The 15179-nt window shown below is 40.0% G+C and overlaps 1 pseudogene; it reads right to left on the reverse strand.

Moving 5' to 3' along the window:
* Nucleotides 1–13930: 13930 nt before the first annotated feature.
* Nucleotides 13931–14621, reverse strand: LOC100354876 (programmed cell death protein 6 pseudogene; annotated as a pseudogene).
* Between the last annotated feature and the right edge of the window lie 558 nt (nt 14622–15179).

The raw sequence follows: 15179 nt of genomic DNA on the forward strand, positions 1-15179 counted from the left end.
GTGCCTCCAGCTTCCTTCTAATATGCATTCTGGGAGACAGCAGATGACAGCTCAAGTACTTGGGTTTTTGGCACCCACATAGGAGACCTGAATTGATTTCTGGGCTCCTGCCTTTGACCTGCTCCTGTTCTGGCTGGGGAGAGAACCAGCTGATGGAAGATCTCTCTCTCTCTCTCTCTCTCTCTGACTTTCACGTAAAACAAATATACATAAAGTTAAAACATTTAAAAATAAAAATTAAAAAAAATTCATGACCAAATCCAACCTTGGTAAAATAGATATATAATAGAGTTCTCTCCACTCTCAATTATCTCTTAATACTAGTTTTCCACCATATTCTGCTGTTTGCAAACTGATGTAAATGAGAATAGCAAGAATTAAAAGTTATAATAAATTTTCTAACCTTACATTAGGAGTTAAGGGAGACAGGAGAGTCAGAGACAGAGCCCTACTTACAAAGAATTCATTGGTTGGAGAGGAAAAAACGTGTTCTAGGGAATTAGCAGACAAAAGAATAGTGAACCAACTGTCATAATATTCTGATAATATAAAGTGTTAACTATTGTGGTGTTTAAGAACAGTCTAGTATAGCATGGTGAATAATAGGAGCATATTGCACGAGCTGTAAGAATCAAATGAAATGAAGAAATAGAGATTAATGTGAGTTATTGGAAAGCTAGTGCATGGAGAAAGCAGAACTTAAAAGCTGAGAAGACATTTTTTAAACACGAGAGGGAAGGAAACACTGTGTTGGAGGTCCCGATGGTTGGCTTGCCTGCAGCAGAGAGAAGTTAGATAGGTTGATAGAAATACATTTCTGGGGCCAGCACTGTGGCGCAAAGGGTTAAAAGCCCTGGCCTGAAGCGTCAGCATCCCATATGGGCGCCAGTTCAAGGTTGGCTGTTCCTCTTCCAATGCAGCTCTCTGCTATGGCCTGGAATAGCAGTAGAAGATGGCCCAAGTGGGCCCCTGCACCAACATGGGAGACCAGGAAAAATCTCCTGGCTCCTGGCTTTGGATCGGCACAGCTCCGGCTGTTGTGGCTATCTGGGGAGTGAACCAGCGGATGGAAGACCTATCTCTCTGTCTCTACCTCTCTCTGTAACTGTCTTTCAAATAAATAAAATAAATCTTTAAAAAAAAGAAAAAATTATAATAAAAAGAAATACATTTCTATACATAGAACTCAAGTTCTTGCTAAGTGAAAATGGATGAAAGGAGTGGGAGAGTAAGGTCAGAATCCCATTTCAGGAAACTAAAACTGTCAACTCTTCTTTGAATATATGGGAAGAGGGAAAGAATAGGTAGAAAGATGTATTAGGAAGGTAGGAAATTTGAAGTGTGTCTGCGGAGGAGTCTAAGATTGCCAATGCTCAGTGAGAGGAAAGGTCCCCGGGTTTCTTTCTTTCTTTCAGAAGGTCTAAATCCAGAGGCCAATAAGTGGATCGGGGCAGATATGTGGATTAGCAGTGAAGACACTGGATTAAATATCTCAACCTGGGGGCTGGTGTTGTGGCATAGTGGGTTAAACCACTGCCTGCAATGTCATCGTCCCATATGGGCACTGGTTCAGGTTCCAGCTACTCCACTTCCAATCCAGCTCCTTGCTGACCTGCCTAAGAAAGCAGCAGAAGATGGCCCTCGTGCTTGGGCCTCTGCATCCACGTGGGAGACCTGGATGAAGCTCCTGGCTCCTGGCTTCAGCCTGGCTCAGCCCTAGCTGTTGCAGCTATTTGGGGAATGAACCAGCGGATGGTAGACCTCTCTCTCTCTAACTGCCTTTTAAACAAATAAAATAAATCTTTAAAAAAGTGTCTCAAAGAGGGGGTGCCTGGATACCTAAGATAGCAGTGATGACACAAGTACTTGGCTCCTGGCCACCCGTGTGGGAGAATGGATCAATTTCCTGGTTCCTAGCTCTGACCCTTGGCTGTCGTGGGAATTTGGGAGTGAACCTGCAGATTGATGTCAGTAGGGAAGTAGCTAGCAAAGCTGAACTGAGGATCGCCAGCACCTGTGCTGCAGCTCTCTCCCGACCCCAACACAGCACCACACTGACCACTGAAAGCCTACCCTTTTCCTTGAAGACCTCAGTTGCTAGGGTTTTGCTTCTTAGAACTGGCACCAGCTAAGAATATTCCCTATTGTTGCACAATATCAATATCATGGCCTGCATTCCCATTTCTTCATGTACCTTATGCCATGACACTTCTGAGATGTCTAAAAAAATTAAGGCAAATAGACAGTACTGAAGCCCTGCTCCACACTCTGCCCTTTGAATATTCTTCCTTTGAATATTCAATTTTTTTTTAATCCTGGGCTGGGCCATCACCTGCTATGACTCTGGATTATATGAAAGGACATCCTTGAATCTTGTTGATTGCAGCTCATTCCCTTTTGAGCTTGCCTACATTGAGTATGTACTTTCACTTTAAGTAAATCTTGCTTGCTCACCTTTAGCTACATCTCTTCCTTGAATTCTTTCTCATGTGAATCTAAGAACTTGGGCCAAGCCTAGCCAGTGTCCACCTCCACTACAAGGTGGGAGCTCTCTGTCTGTCAGTCTCTCTGTCTCTCAAAAAAATTGAAAAAAAAAAAAAGAAGAAGAAGTGGATGAATAAGTGGACAAAGTAAGTGGGTAGGAATTTTTAAGGTGATATAAATATTTTAAAACCCAAGGGTGATGCCAATGAAAATGATCGATAAGGAAGAAATCCTAAAGATTTTTCAAAAGAGGGTTAAATTGGAGAGGATTAGAATTTGAGAGGTTCCAAAGTTTACAAATTAAGTACAAAATGGAAACTTGGATTAAAGATTTTGGATTGAAAATTACATAGCAATAAAACTAAATGAAATAATGACAAGATGAAAATTGATGGAAACAAAAGGCAGGAAGTAAAAGTATCTAGAATATAAGTGCATGTGAAAAGGCTACTGAGTGTAAATGAGCACTCATACTCCTTAAGATACTCCTTTTCTTCTTTCCTTTTTCCCTCCCTTCCCACCTCCCTCTCTTTCTGTCTTTCTTATCCAACTTTTATTTTTCTTGAAGGCAGGGATATTAATATCACACAACATAGAATCATGACAAGGATCATAAAGTGGGGAAACAAGAGTATATTATTATGTAAGTGGTGTAATTCGGTGAAGACAGAATTTATAAATACCTATATGTCAAAAGTATGTCACTGGCACATTTTTCATGTAATATATGTAATGTAAAAACTTCTATGTATTAGAGAAAACATAGAATTTGCCTTTCTGTGTCTGGCTTATTTCATTCTACTTCCATCCATTTTGTTGCAAATGTCTGGATTTTATTCTTATTTTGTGGGTAAGTAATATTTCATAATTATATATATGTATATATATAAATCATATTTAGTTTATCCAGTCATTAGGTAATGAACATCTAGGTTGCTTCCATATTTTTGCTATTGTGAATTGGCCTGCAATTTCTTGAGGTCAGAAGTGAGAAGTGCTGTTAGGCCAAAGAATAAGGACTCTTGTCTCTGAAAGAATCATTAAAAAAAACTTACCTTCAGATGTAGTAAATATATCTTTATTCTTTTTATCCTTGATTCTTTCTCCCACATCATGGAGCAATGTGAATTTTTTCTCATCCTTTTCTTCTTTAGCAGAACCCCACATGGGATTCAACTGCCATAGGAAAGTAACAAATAAATATGTAAGTAGTATGAACACAAATTGTAAGAGAGTTCTACTTTATTTTCATTTTAGGGGATTCTATCTAGTTGAGACTGCAATATACCATTTGTTTGTGAGATAACTTGTTATTTTGATGGCTTACAAGGTAAATGGGGATAAATACAATAGGCTTCAAGACAGCCAACAGAAGAAGTGCTCCTCTTAAACTGTTCATGGCATGGTCAAAATGGATCCCTTCAGTTCTTTCTTCAGTTGGCCTCCAGGACTCTTCACACTGCTAATCAGCATCTCCCACTTCATTGGTTTCTCTCTTAGCCTAATTTGCTGGTTCATTCTCTTTTTCCCAGCCTCCTACAATTGCAGTGAACTAGGGCTCAGTAGTTGATGATCTTGTCTATTCTTCTCTTTTCACTCTTTAGGGATCTCATTTAGTCTCATTCTTATGCCATTTAGATGTCCAGACTTCTGAGTTTATTTACATCTCCAGCTTAGACTTCTGTTTAGCCCTTGGGTCTTCTGATGTTGCCTCTGACTGGAGCTCACTGACCCCAGATCCACACATGGCTCACTTCCTCAGGTTCTTCAGATCTTTGCCCAGTTGCCTCCCTCTCAAAGAGGCCTACTTTTATTGAAAAAATTATCTCATTTCTTTGTCTCACGTGGAAGAAGAATTTCTAAGAGGACAAGGCAAAGAAAAAAGCAAGATGTATTTAAAAGCAAGATTTATTTAAGTCAGAGACCTCCAGCCAGAGTGGCCTCGATGGGGGCTCCAAGAGAGGAAAAACCCAAAGGGGTTGGTGGTACTGGCATTTTTAAGCACCATTTTTGGGAAGAAAAAAATATATCAGTCTGACATTTAGTTACAAGGCAAGGACAAAACCTATCAACAGACCTGATCTGTAATCTTATTTGCTGAGGGGTAGAATAGGTAACTTGTTTTTACAGTAAACTGTGAGCTCAGAAGGGTGGAATCACCACTCCCTTGTTATTCTCATGGTAAAATCAGAAGCTCCCAAGGAATCAGGCAGGCACTTTTGACCTTGCTAAAGTTAAGTTTTGGGAAAAACAAGCATTTCCACCATGACTAACCTGACTCCTCACACTTTGATGATACTAAATAAAACCACAAAATCTTCTTTTTGATACTAATTACCTCACCTTGCTCTACTTTTTACTGCTATTTCCATCATTTGCTGCAATAGCATCTGGTACACTTTTATTGTTTGTTCATTTTCTGTGTTCTTTCACTGGACTGCAATGTCTGTCTACAGGGTGAAGGGCTTTTGTATCTGTTCTAAGTTCTTACATCCGTGCTGGTATCTAGTGAAGACTCAATAAATAATTGTCAAATGCTGATCAGAATGCTCAATTTGATTACCCAATATATGTAGATGTTTAAAGCTCTATTTACTGGATTGGGAAATTGACACTCAAAAAACTTAACTAACCTAAAGTTATAAATATAGTAAATAGTGAAATGAGGACTGAAATATAGGACTGTCTGGTCTCAAAGTTTCATCTCAGTTTCTGATCCCATCCTACCTCTGTTTTTCCTTCATTGCCATGGGACACTGTAGCATGAGGTTTACATGCCTACAATAACCTATGAATCACAAGCAAATTTGATCATTTTGATGATATGTGGAGTTGATTTTTAAGATGGGGCACAATCTGTAACCATTTTTCTTTAGACATTTGTTTAAAGGTTAGACTATAATTTTCTGTAAGAGGTATTTCAGAGGTACACCAGTGCCTGACCCCACCCCTAAATACTACTGGCACGTAGTAGACAAGTGCATGTGGGTAAACCAACTGCTTCCTATATAGTTCTTTCAGCTTGAGTCTCCTAGAGGTCAAACAACTGTTCCATTTAATGGCAAATGATGTCTAATTAAGCCAATAGATGTTTTAGAGATAAAAGATGCAGCTGCTTTCTGAACAGCCTCAGTTATCCAAAACCATATCAAAAATAACCACAGATTAAAAAACTAACCTATTAACAAACCAAACATATACAACAAATAATCTTCTCAAACAGTCAGCAAATTGAAAATGTTTCCCTTCTTCTATCCACATAAGACGAGAACTTAATATTGAACATAATTGGGGTCTTATGTTTTAATCTCCTCTGCCTCGGTTTTCAAATAGAAATCAACCAACATCACAAAAAATATTAGTACAGCTTTAAACCAGAGAAAGAGCAGAAGCAAAGCAGTCCATAATTATCCCATGAAGGTTAAGCACAGGTGCCTCAGCACAATGTCATTTCCTCTATCAATTTAGAACTCCCACATCCACATGTCCTACAGTGTGTATCACAGGGAAGGATGAAAAGTACCATCCAAGTTGAACTTTAAAAGTCTTAGTCTTTGTTTTGAGTAAGCACATTTGATGGGAACCATTTGCCTTATTCACTTTCCTTCCTTTGTTAGCCATGTAAGGAAGCCGCCCTTCCCTCAGCATTGTTTTTGGGTTGGGTGTTTTAAAAAATGCTGTTGCACTGTGATACCTTCACTTGACACTTCCATTTGTAAGCAGTTGCTTCAACATGATATATGAGATAATTGGACCGAAAAAAAGTTCCTGAAATCAAAAATATTTTGAATTGTGTTCATAATACAGGATCACACATACTAAATTGGTTGATTACATTATCCAGATTGCTTCTGTGTGTACTCAGCTTTTTATTTTATTTTTTAAATTTACTTATTGAGAGAGAGAGAGAGAGAGAGAGCAAGAGAGCTAGCTTCCATTTGCTGGTTAACTCTCCAAATGCCCACAACAGCCATGAATGGGCCACGCTGAAGCCAGGAGTTGGGAACTCAATCTGAGTTTCCCATGTGGGTGGCAGGTACTCAACTACTTGAGCCACATCTGCTACCTCCCAGGATGTATATTAGCAGGAAATTGGATCAGAAGCAGATCCAGGACTCCAATCTTGGCACTTCCATTTGGGATGTGGGCATCCCAAGTGGTACTTTAATTGCTGTGCCAAATCTCCAACCCTCAGTAGTGTATTGAACTTTAAAAGGTAGACTTTGCTTTTGAAAAGTTATTGCTCCTTTTTACACACAAATTTGTAACTTTAGCTTTAAAGAGCAAGTGATCACAAATTTTATAATTTGAGTACTTTGAAATTTTTGACCTAGATTTGCACAAAGAAATATTGAATGTGGTCCTGACTACCTACTGAGATTATTGCATTCCTTTTTTTCCTCCTTAAATTCTAATCTCAGCTTTTGTTGATATAGCAAAATAAATACCCCTGCATTTGAATTGGGACAAAAGTACTAAAAGAGAAATTGAAATTGGTAATTGTAAAGCTCTCTTCTCATCAAAGAAAAAACTGATTTCAGAGCTCTTCTAGACTTCCAAATTTAGACCTGAGGAAATTCTGATCTTAATACTTAGATCTCAAGTAGTTGTAGTCCCTAAAATTTTCAAAGATCAGTTTGGCCATTACAGAAATGCAATTTGAGGATTGGATATGGAATTGTAAAGGATGTCCCTACAAAATAAAAGTCCAATACTCTAAGTTTTGATAATTCATTCATTCTCCATCCATATATCACACACTGGTTAAATATCTACTGGCTGTGTAACCGACATCCTGCTGTGTGCTAGAGACAAGGATAAACAGACAATGAACTCCTTTTAGTGGCAAAGACAGTAGGTAAACAGAAGACAAGTAAGCACCATGTGAAAAGTGAAAAGGTCATTAAAGTTAGACTCCAGGTAGAGGGGAAATCCGATTCAGTTAAGTCATCCCAACAGAGATGACAGCTAAGCTAGCTGAGTGTTTGAATCTTTTAGACTTGCACAAATAGGAGTTAATTAATGAGGAGAATGAGTCAGGGTGGAGGTGGGGAAGCAAAGCAGACACTGTGCAGCCACAGCCCCTGATTTCCTAGATCACCATAGACAGATGGAATAATCTTCCCAGGTGCAGATTACTTAGCAGGTAGCAGGCAGACATACTACCAAATTGTCATACACAAGCTTGTTAAGTAATGTTCGTACTGTTCATGGACCACAGACGAGGGTAAATCAGAAAGATTGTGAAAAGATGGAATTAAAATATAATTTTATTTTGTTGCAAAAAGCTTTTGAGATCTTACATCGTTCTTTCATAATACACGTTTCCACAAACTTTTTGAAGATGCACTTATACAATACATATTATAAACATATTTGTCTCTCTATATTTATTAATGCCCATTAGGTAATTCACACACATAAAAGTCTTGTTTCTTTTCTATTAATAATTAATTATTGTAGGTGATTTTTGAATCAGACAGAGATGGGAAAATAATTCCAACTTTTCCACTTACTAGTTGGGAGAATTGGGGAAAATCACTTGCACTCTCAAAGTCTGTTTCTTCAGGTATAGACTGTTGAGACTAGCAAATATCACATAAAATTTTTCATCAGATTTCAATGAATATTTATTTATTTTAAAGAATTATTTATTTATTTGAAAGTCAGAGTTACATACACATACAGAGAAAGAGAGAGAGAGAGAGAGGTCTTCCATCTAATGGTTCACTCCCCAATTGGCCACAATGGCCAGAGCTGCGCCGGTCCGAAGCCAGGAGCCAGGAGCTTCTTCCGGTCTCCCACGCAGGTGCAGGGGCCCAAGGACTTGGATCATCTTCTACTGCTTTCCCAGGCCATAGCAGAGAGCTGCATAGGAAGAGGAGCAGCTGGGACTAGAACCAGTGCCCACATGGGATGCTGGTGCTTCAGGCCAGGGAGTTAACCCTCTGTGCCACACTGCTGGCCCAAGATTTCAATGAATATTTAGGTAAAGGTTGTCATATAGCATAATAGGAACTTAGCAAATGTTAATTTTCTGATTACTATTACTTATGTACTTTATTGTACGAGTCAAGTTCTTAGAAAGGTATATTAAACCTTGCAGACACATTTTTATTTCCTTCAATGCTTTCACATTTGCTGAATATATCTTTCTACATGTATAACCTAATACTGCAATTTATTTGTTCAGGAGAAAGAACAAAGTCTCAACCTTCTCCTAGAACCAAGTGACTATCAGATGTCTTCATTTCCAATACAGGAAAAAACTGAGGCATAGACGGACTGACTGATTTGGGCAGGGTGTCAGTTCACTAAATGGTGATACTCCCTATCCAGCAGTCTTTCCATTAGACTGACTATGGAAATCTTGCAAGTCTTGGTCTGGTTTCTTTGTCATTATGGAAATATTCTATAAGCTTATCCAATTATACCCGCTTCTAGGCAGAGCCATCACTCTGAAAGCTAGGGTGTGAGCCAGTTATGTTAAAGTGGATTTACATGGCAAATCAAGAAATGAGCCAGCTGTCAGTGTATCTGCCCTTCAGCCCATTTTACTATTAAGAGTGAAGGCTCTGAGATTTTGCTTAGTGACAGATTGGGTTCCAGACTATTGTAATTCTAGCTTGAAGATTTTTGGAAATAAGTGTTTTTAAAGATGCCAACTGAAAATTTACTTCCAAAATATTTAACGGGTCTCTCTAGAGAGATGGATGTTTTGTAAGGGCCAGTGTTTATGGCATGCCTTTAGAAAGGGACAAAAAACCAAAACAAAATCCCTTCTTTTTAGCATAGTGTGAAAAATCCTTATTTCATCATTAGATCTGTCATGCAGAGTGAAATTCTTTCGGGTTCCTAAGCTTTATTTTCCTCCTTCCCTACCCCTCTGTCCTTCCTGCTCTTCTCCTCTGTTCTACCCCCACTCCCCTCCTTTGGTGAGAGTCTAACTGTAGGAGTTAGATTGCTCAATGTGTGCCCAGGGCAAAGACTGAAAGAATTGCATTATGTAGTCATTCAGTCGTGTGGGTGGGGTGAGATTTAAGAAAACACTAAGTTCCAAGAAATAAGTTGCCACCAACAGATCTGTAAGGATTGAAGGCTAATTAGAGTCCTTATATCCTGTGATGTTTAAAGGCCTAGAGCACTGCTAAAATAATGACTGAGGTGCCACTTTATACCCACATCAGTTGTCAATCACCCACTTGTTTTTAAATCTAAGTAACAAAAATATCCCTTTGTATATATTCATTTTAATCTTACAACATAAAAATATCTTCAGAAGAGAAATTTAAAAACAATTGAGATGTAATTTCCTTTCTAAGTGAAATTCCAAAGAGCAGTCTATTCTTTGCCCCATGGACCTCGAAATTCTTAAGAATGAAATCCTAAGCTATTATGGTCCCACAATAGTTACCAGCCCTGTAAAGGTAGTCCTTGAATACAGTCAGAACAGTTATTCAGCTGGGAAACAAAGGTCAAGCTAGATGAATATCTTTGGCTAATTTTGTCCAAGGCTTTAGTAACTTACTATGATTGGCCCATTTGACATTGGATTTTTATCAAGTTATAGTCTTATCTGCCTCCTTTTTTTTACCTATCTGTTTTAGAAATGGATATGGATGAAATAAAAATCACAACCTTTTGGGGTGTGGGACAGATCCATTTTCCTTTCTTTGAATTTACCAAATCTGTGTGAGGAAGCAAGAAAATGCATTTGACGATGGCCTAATGGAATCCGTATTATGTTTCCCAGAGCTATTGAAGGGAGTAAGCTCACACTTCCAACAGGGCAATGTAAACACTTTCAGCTTTGTGTAATTGCTGAGTTGTCTCCCCCTTCCCAGAATTCTACCCAGTACAAATGTCCATGCTGACAAATGGAATGCAAACAAATGGTATGCAATGGGTGCACAACCAGGGATACTACAGAGATGTTCTTACACCACATTAGAAATGGTGGCCTCCAAATACCAAGTTATTTATAAAGAAGAGAAGCAGCGACTTCCTAACATAGAGCTCAAAATAAAGACGGGTTTGTCCACAGAAAAGAATGTCATGATTCAGTTCTGTGCATTTGTTTATTGATGATCTCTTTTTTTCCCCTTACGTCTTGACATTCCAGCAAAACAAACTGTATGATCTTCCTTTGGGAAACAACTCAGAGCTTAGCTTTATTTACAAGATTCATTATACTAAAGAGCAAAATGTTCTAACTGATAGAATAGATGTTATATAGCAGCCCACTGACTTCTCTATTTGGGAGAAATATTTGACTCCTACAGAGAAGTTCCAAATGTTAACTGATTCACGTTCAATTTCTTTTTCTTTCTGTGTTTGCTAAAGTGCAAACTACTGATTTAAGTTTACTTTTATTTATTTATTTTTCTCAGTAGACTGCTTCTCTACCTCACCTAAGATTCTTCAATAAATAAAGGGCTTGGTCTGCTAATCTGAGCTTTTAAATTTCACACCTCCATTTGCTTCAAAGGCACCGAGTTCATGGTGCATTAGAGTTTCACTTTAACAAGAGGAGAGTGGTAGGGTGTTTGGTAGGGAAAGCCTAATCCGTACAGCTTTGGGAATACTATCATATTAGGACATTTGCATATGGGCTTCTAAGAGAAATGAGGGAGACAAATTATAGAAATAATGCTTTGATTCTGGGGTCCCAGCAACTTCTAGAAATACCTGGAATAGACAACTCAGCTTGACATAAGTGATTGTTGGAAAGACATGTGCCTCAGATTAGGGTACTGATTACTGATCTTTGAGGATTGTACTTTTGTGTAAGTGACAATAGTGTCTCTGATTTTAGCCTGAAGGAAGCTGATTTAGGATTGTGAGTAAGAGCAGGTATAAAACCAGTAGAGGATGCTGCTATTTTGGGTCTAATGAGACCAGGGAGGAGAGGATCTAGTCCCTAATTGTAATATGTGAGCATCAGTGGACAGAAGAACTCCAGTAGGAAGGAACAAGCATGATTGAGTCAACAGCTGCTATATAGAAGGTCACTAGGGGACAGGAAGGGAATTCCAACAATGGACTAGGAGAATGTTTGAGCCTCCTGGGAACCAAAGAAGGGACTTGAACTTTTAGGAGTGGCCTATCCTCACAGACTAGGAGCTCAAGGATCAATGATATTTACAATTGCTTTGATATTCTTCATAGTCTCCTTGGCTTTCCAGGATTAGTGTGTTCTGGGGAAATTCTGTCAGTACACAATTCCAGTAGCAATGTGTAAATTAAACACTCTACAACAAATGATAATTTCAAAAAAACCAGATTTTTTCAAGGTCAGTTTGATAAATTAGTAGAATAACCATTGAGAATCTTTGTTGTCCGCAGCAATATTACTACAGCTCTGTCAATAGCTTTTTATTTGCTTCCACAAAACCAGGAGTGCTAATACATTTGGAACTTGTAGCCAACATTCTGACTCAAGCAGCATGCATAATTTATCTTATATCATGGCCAGTTTAATTTTTTTCCCCTTTCATCCAAATGTACAGAGCTCTTGACTATTATCGGTATCCTCACTACCTAAATGAAGTCTGTCTTATTGATCATGGACCCTTAACCATAGGATTGGCATTCTTAGAGTCTAGGTGTAACCATATTTACAGGTATAACCATCTCTTAAAGTTTTTTGGCCAAACTGATATATTTAGTGGGGAAAATTTTTCCATAGTCTAAATTAAATGTGAGATTCATTGAGCCTTAATGCCTACTGAGTGGTCAACTGATGTATGACAAGAAGTGATATTTTCCCTAAGGAAATCATTAGACCTATTGTGGGAATTACATTTTCCACACCACCTGTGTGTCAGCTGGTCATGTGTTGGTACCTATGTGGTTAGAAAGGATGAATCCTTGGAGTGAAAAATACAAGAGTCCTTCAAAATGTTCATGGGAAAATGGAATTAAAAGGCATGGGCATTTAGCCTAGAAGCTGAAATATTTGTTAAGGTGTCTGCATCCCGTATAAGAGTACTTGGGTTTGATACATGGTTCCTGACTCCAGCTTCCTGCTAATGCAGACCTTGAGAGGCAGTGATTATGGCTCAAGTAGTTAACTTCCTGCTACCCACACAGAAGACCTGGATTGAGTTCTCAGCTCATAACTTTGCCCCCACAGCATGGTCTTTGAAAACATTTTGGGCAGTGAACCTGCAGAAAGGAGCTATCTGTTTCTCTCTCTCTCAAAGAAAACATATGGGTATATTTTTGCATAAGTTTTTCATAATACATAGGAAATGTATATTATGTAAAAAACTGCATGGATTTCAAAAATTTTGAAGTCTTTTTGTCTGTACCACTTACTTTATTGTTTATGTTGCATATTCCAATGAATAGTAACAAGTTCCTCTTTAAAAAGTAAAGCACATGAAAAGCTTGTGCAAGTTTTGTATTGTTTTAAGGTTCTTATTGGCTAATAAAAGCTTTTTCACAGTAGAATTGGAGATATCTAAAAAAAGACATGATTGGTTTTCTGCAAGCAGATTTCTTTTTTTTTTTTAAAGATTCATTTATTTATTTATTTTTTTAAAAACTTTTTTATTTTTTAATTTTTTTGACAGGCAGGAGTGGACAGTGAGAGAGAGAGACAGAGACAAAGGTCTTCCTTTGCCGTTGGCTCACCCTCCAATGGCCGCCGCGGCCCGCGCGCTGCAACCAGCACACCGCGCCGATCCGATGGCAGGAGCCAGGTACTTCTCCTGGTCTCCCATGGGGTGCAGGGCCCAAGCACTTGGGCCATCCTCCACTGCACTCCTGGGCCACAGCAGAGAGCTGGCCTGGAAGAGGGGCAACCAGGACAGAATCCGGCGCCCCGACCGGGACTAGAACCCCGTGTGCCGGCGCCACAAGGTGGAGGATTAGCCTAGTGAGCCGCGGCGCCGGCCAGATTTATTCATTTATTCAAAAGGCAGAGTTACAGAGGGGCAGGAGCAGAAGCAGAGAGAGAGGTCTTCCATCCAATGGTTCATTCCCTAAATGGCTGCAACAGCCAGAGCTGTGCTGACCCAATGCCAGGAGCCAGGAGTCAGGAGCCAGGAGTCAGGAGCCAGGGGCCAGGAGCTTCTTTTGGGTCTCTCACATGGGTGTAGGAGCCCAAGGACTTGGGTTATCTTCCACTGATTTCCCATGCACATTAACAGGGAGCTGGATAGGAAGTTGAGCAGCCAGGACTGGAACTGGCACCCATATGGGATGCTAGCCCTGCAGGAGTTGGCTTTACTTGCTATGTCACAATGCTGGCCCCAACAAGCAGAATTTCTGACACATTATTGCTTATTTTTACCTTGTGGCACAATCAAACAGTCACCAAACCCAATGTTTGCATCATAATGATATTGTTTTAACTGCAAAAACATGAATCAGCTGCAGTGTTGACATCATAATGATATTGTTAAAACTGCAAAAACATGAATCAGCTATCCACATACGTACAACCAAGTCCCCAGATATTAATTACATTAACTCTAACATCTGTGTTCCATTTCGTTAAAGGTAAGAGACTTGGCATTTCCAGGCTGTCTTCTGCGGTCGTGTTGCTGTTCACAAAAGACTGATGATTATACCATACTAAAAACCATGGAAAACCATGGGAAGGTACTGTTCAGAAGGCACCCGAATCCAGCCATTCTTAACTGTGTGGTAGCGTCGGAATATACCGCTCAACCTCTGCAGGACGGCGGCTGTGGATTAAGTCGTCAAAAGCCATTGCCTGCAAGTCCTTTTCGGTCAAATTTCCCAGTGAGGGTCTCATGGGACTGGTCAGAGAGCTGGTAGCCCAAACCAGAGGGTGCTTGCTTGAGCTCGTTCATGTGGCTCATTCTTGAGTTATCCCTATCACAGGTGCAATTGGTGAGGTTCTGAAACACACCTGCGAATGCATGAGGTTCCCATGAGCCTCTTTCTCCTGGATATGCTCGGCCTGACGGTCACTGGGTTAAAGGAGTCCATGTGCTTTTGGGCAGCGCCTGCTGAAACTCCTTGTCTGGGATCACCTCGCTCGTGTCTTTATCGACACCCTGGAAGACGTTCCATAGGAAGCTCTGGTCTGGCGGCGCCGAGGCGGTCCGCAGCAGATCCGGGGCTGCCGGGAGGAGGCCTGGACGGTAGGAGTAGGCAGCCATCATCCGAGGAGGTACTGGGCTTAAAGCGAACAATCGGCGGCTCTGCTTCTGCCTCTGGAGGTCCCGTTGAGAAATTTTGCAAAATTTGAATATTATCTCTGAAGAGATAGTCTTTTAATTGTCTCTAGCTGGAAACTCAGGTTTCTTTTGAACTGTATTCTGCTTTTCATAGTTATGAACCTAAGAAGTTTAGGTAAATATTTATTTTGTGGGGCAGGAGTTGTGCTGCAGCAGGTTAGGCTGGTGCTTGGGAGCCCCATATCCCATGTGGGAGTGCAGATTCCAGTCCCGGCTGCTTTACTTCCAATCCGGCTCCCTGCTAATGCATCCTGAGAGGCAGCGGATGATGGCTCAAGGGCTTTGGCCCCTGCCAGCCCCATGAACCATCTGGGTGCCGTTCTGGGCCCCCGACTTTGATCTGGCACAGCCCTGAGTATCTGGGGAGTAAATCAGCAGATGGAAGATGTTTCCATCTCTCTGTTGCTCTTCACTCTCTCACCCTTTCTGTCTCTTTGCCTTTCAAGTAGAAGAAAAAACAAACATTTAAAAACATGTATT

This window comes from Oryctolagus cuniculus, chromosome 7 (genome assembly GCF_964237555.1).
Source record: "Oryctolagus cuniculus chromosome 7, mOryCun1.1, whole genome shotgun sequence".
NCBI lineage: Eukaryota > Metazoa > Chordata > Mammalia > Lagomorpha > Leporidae > Oryctolagus > Oryctolagus cuniculus.